The sequence below is a fragment of the Topomyia yanbarensis genome, chromosome 2 (genome assembly GCF_030247195.1).
Source record: "Topomyia yanbarensis strain Yona2022 chromosome 2, ASM3024719v1, whole genome shotgun sequence".
Taxonomy (NCBI): domain Eukaryota; kingdom Metazoa; phylum Arthropoda; class Insecta; order Diptera; family Culicidae; genus Topomyia; species Topomyia yanbarensis.
The window spans coordinates 285,757,692-285,762,115 of NC_080671.1; the positions used below are offsets into that span (position 1 = coordinate 285,757,692).

The window sequence follows — 4,424 nt, forward strand, 5'->3', positions numbered from 1 at the left end:
GCTATAGTGTTAAAGATTCGACATTTTGAAATTCGCGCTATGCGATAAGCACGAGTTTGATAAGGAACGTTTTACCAAACTGCTTCAACGGCGCAAATTAATGAAACAAGATGAAACCAAGAAAAAGTTTTAAATTTTATGTAATTTTTTATTAATTTCATAATAATCCCACAGAAATCTGTTGGTTTGACTATTAATCCGGTGAAGGAATCTTCCTTTCAACAAATAATCACACCAAATCCTCACAATGTCGGGTAGCGGAAGATATTAACTAAGACATTGTAACGTAACCGTATAGCTTATAATCTAATTTTGCTAGTCTGTATATTTCATCCATGGAATTATAAAAAATCCACTAATTCATCAACGCGGCGCTGCTGACGGAATCAGACTGTTCAATTCAAAGATAGGGATGTGATGTAGAGGGTAAAGCATTTTTCAAGAACTTTTTTTTTAAATTGCTCCATGCAAATGCACCGTATGCGACAAAGCTTTTATCTACAACATTTTAGCCTATCTGCAAACGTTCATACGGGTGACTATCGTCACTAATGTCAAGTAACGATTTAGATATTTTCAGACGGAATATACTAGTAGCCTATCATAGACAGGAATATATCAAGCGGAATGCTGGGAAACAGGCAGAATTTGTTATATCAACCATAATTTCACCAGGACTTCGGGAATTCGAGATATGTGAGAAGCGTTTCTCCCGAAGAAATAACTTTTTCGGATCTATTTGTGATATCTGCTCAAATGTATTCACTAGAAGCGGGTGCAGCAAATGTACTTACACATTAGTGAGAAGAAATAGAAATGTACCGTGAGCGGCGACAAAATCCCTCAACGCTACCCCACCAGTCACATGCGGACACATAGGCTAAGTGATCGTTTAAATGCGCGTGAGCCAAAAATTTAATCATGTTCAGTTCCGTGCACAGACAGCGATATGCTCCAAGCCCCTATTCTCACAGTCACGTCACCTAGTGACTAGAAGAAAATTTCCTTCTAGTCACTAAGTGACGTGACTGTGAAAATAGGGCCTCCTATATATTTTATATACGCGAATTTACTCTTGTTCGGCACAATGTCTAAATTTATGGAAGAATCATTGGTGGCCGTGCACTGCATAGAAAGGTGTAAATTGTACTGGTTACCAAACCGTACACATGCATATTCATACCCATCAGCGCATTTGATCATGTAATGGATATTATCAACTCTGAAAGAAATACATTTTATTGTTGTCTGTTTTTGAGGTTAGAACTTAGAACTTTTATACTATTGTGAGAATGGTCCTCAGCAACTATCCTTCCAAATCAAAGACTCGTGCTAGCAATGGCTTCGTTCGGAGGCTGCAGCTGTACAGCTGGCCGATTACGATTCCCCGGACCGAACCACTTTTCCGCCGCCACAAGTGGGAAACGAACGATTCTCATTCGATTTCCGTAGTCACAAATTACCGAACCACTGGCAGGTAGCATAATCTTCGGATTTAGCTGTGAATTGGAACAGTCAAGCCTGACTTCCCGAGCTACATCTCCAGTATTGTCGTCCCATACGACCCTGAAATCTATCCCAGATCCGTATTCGTTCGTCCAGTCCAAGCGATATTGCGTAACTCGGGGAACAGGCAAGTGCGACGATTGAGTCGTCAATTTTGTCGCTTCAATTTTGCACATACAGGCACCTAAAAATAACCAATCAATTTAATTATGTAGATTTAGGCCATACCGTAAATTTGGCTGACATACCCCGTATCAAGTCCCACACACATAGCACACCATCCTGGTAACCAGATGCGCCCATCTCGGCCTGCCACTGGTCTATGAAAATACATGTGATAGGACCGCAATAGCCGTTTAGGGTGGACTGCAATAGGTGACTATCTAGCCGGAATACTTTAAAAGTGTGGCCCTGGCTGCCAGTCATGACTGTACCGCTCGCCACTTCCAAACATGTCACCGGTGACGCTGCTGGTGAAACTCCAGGACACATCGAAGCTCCTTGTCGGATGCGTGATGTTGAGCTGGCAACTCTGTGGACGGATTGCTGAAATTACCTAATGCTTCCTGCCGAACCGGTACGTGCGTGGGCTAAAAAAGAATAAGAATTAAGGCACTTGATTACATACTCATTACAGACTGAAAATAAAATAACTTAGAATGAACAGTGTTTTAAAAGAACAAGTAAAATCTGTCCGTTCTGCGCCCTAGGTGAGCTTAAAAAATTGCTTGAAACATAGAACTTACTTCGCCCTTATGCAGACGTAAATCCCCAATCGATCTGACAACCTTGCGTGTACGTTTCCAGTTTCAGAAAATCGATTCCTCCACTCAACCGTGCGACTATCACTTTGTCACCGGCGAGCTATGTGTTAGTTACCCCATTGTTGTGGGTGTTTTCGGCTTCATATATACCCTGCAATGAAACGTCCGTCAATAGTTTGTAATTTTGTAATTTATCAGCAGAACGAAAACTTGTCAGTTACATAAACTTTGTATCAAGTCAAGGAAAAATAATAAAAAACAAATGACTCCAAACAATTTACCTTAAAGTTACCAGTCGTTCCCTCCCAGAACTCCAACCGTCCATCTGCACACCCAATCTCTGAGATTATCAAAAAAAAAAGTTCAGACACCAGATCGGCGAAGTCTGGTAACATTTCTTCCGCGCTGAACCTCCTCCTCCAGGTGGCTGAGAACATTCGCTAGCGCTCATCTGCTCCCGGGGTGGGATGAAGCTGTATGATTGGACTTACTCTCCACCGATGCTATAGTATACATCATAGCCTTTGGTCGAATTATTCCACAAAAACCGAATTCGCAGATCCGCACAAATACCTTTTTTATCATTTGTAAAATGTTTCTCACACTGGACGGTAAAACCATTCTGGGTTAATATTTTCCTGCATCTCATTCTGATGATTGTGCCTGGTGAAGTTAAACTGTAGTTTTTTTCAGTTTGAAAGCAAAACTGGTCGGCGAACTCTCGGGAAACGGGAGACAGCTGATGTTTAGGTAGGTAGAGAAAACAGGAAAAAAAGATGTCATCGATGGTTGAAGAGCACTTTTCACTTTAGAGCAGCGTTGTCAGATGGTTTTGTATAATAGGTTTGTTCTAGTACACAGAAGTTGCTCCGGAGCAAACAGAAGCAAAAAATACTTGCTTTTTACTCCATGTTTGCTAACGGAAGAAGAAAAAAGAGAAGAGAACATAGGAACGATTTTCTCTTTGTTTGCTCCGGAGTACTTCCACTTTCTACTGGTACTGGGACAAATCTAATATCGGTATAGTTCTAAATAAAAATAAGGTATTTATCGGTGTGAAGATGTATGCTAACCAAAAGTTACCTGCAACTGCAAATTATTGGTTTTTAATTTATAGATCATTCTAATGTTATGTAATGAAACCTACTGAGCTCAATCAATTTCAGAATCGGTTGTTGAACTTCATTTGAAGTTTTTATAGTAACCTGCTGAATCAATTTCCGGATGATTTGATGTGGAAAGGTGAAGACATTTTCTAAAAGGGCCCATATTAATTGATCTTATATGAAAATCGTTATTTTTTGGTAAGAGAAAAGAAATCGGTATTTTTAGTAGCTTTATTGGCATTGAAATTAAAAATCGGTTTAAATATCGATAAATCGGTATATTCTGCAACACTGTTTTGGGGTTCATCAACGTCAAAATAATGTTTTTAGCAAATTGGAATGAACTCTTGGAGTTCATACCCAGTACACGAAACGGCGAATAGCCTGATTAAAATAGATGCCGGCGAGCGGTAGGCTACTGGAACTTTGTTACAGGCTACCCGCCGTAACTTTATTTCATATTCCCCACTCGAAGTTCATCCAAATGGTGTAAAAGTATGGAGAATCAAGGTAAAATAGGACAGGGGAATACATAGTAAAATGGGCCGTTCGAGGAATTTTTGATTTTTTCAATAGTTAGCGACACCAAATTAACGTGACAGTATTCAGAATCGATCCAGCGATGAAAACAGAAGCTGTTCTGCATATAAAATTTTTTGACGAGAAAGGTCTATTCATGACAATGCGGCTACCATTTTGACCATCTATCCGAAGTGTGGATTACTCAGTACGATGTACGATTCGACTCAGTTCGACGAGATATGGCATGTGTGTTCGAGTAAGCATTTTTTATTATAATTATGGGATGAGGAGTAAGTATAAATTGCATAACCTATTTGAATAGACATAAATTACTCTGATTTGGTGGTCTAGAACATTGAAGATTAAAAATAGTTTCATTTGCTACAAGGTCACTGCTGCCGGCTCGATTTCTCGGAGGAAGTGAATGAAAATTTGCTTATTCCAAAATATTCAACGGAATATCGACTGACTGTCTGGTATAACGCAGATAGCTGTAATTCAATTAGAACATTGAATGAGACGATTT

The 4,424-nt window shown here is 39.7% G+C and overlaps 1 long non-coding RNA gene across 2 annotated transcripts; it reads right to left on the reverse strand.

The window, feature by feature from the left end:
- Positions 1–864: 864 nt before the first annotated feature.
- Positions 865–4,019, reverse strand: LOC131683223 (uncharacterized). 2 transcript variants are annotated; one of them, XR_009304436.1, is made up of 5 exons: positions 2,552–4,019; positions 2,253–2,421; positions 1,755–2,096; positions 1,283–1,690; positions 865–1,222 (listed from the first exon to the last, which is right to left on the reverse strand). It is a non-coding gene; the product is annotated as an uncharacterized LOC131683223 (long non-coding RNA). The 2 variants fall into 2 exon arrangements; XR_009304435.1 differs by having other exon boundaries at positions 1,222–1,690.
- Positions 4,020–4,424: the final 405 nt, after the last annotated feature.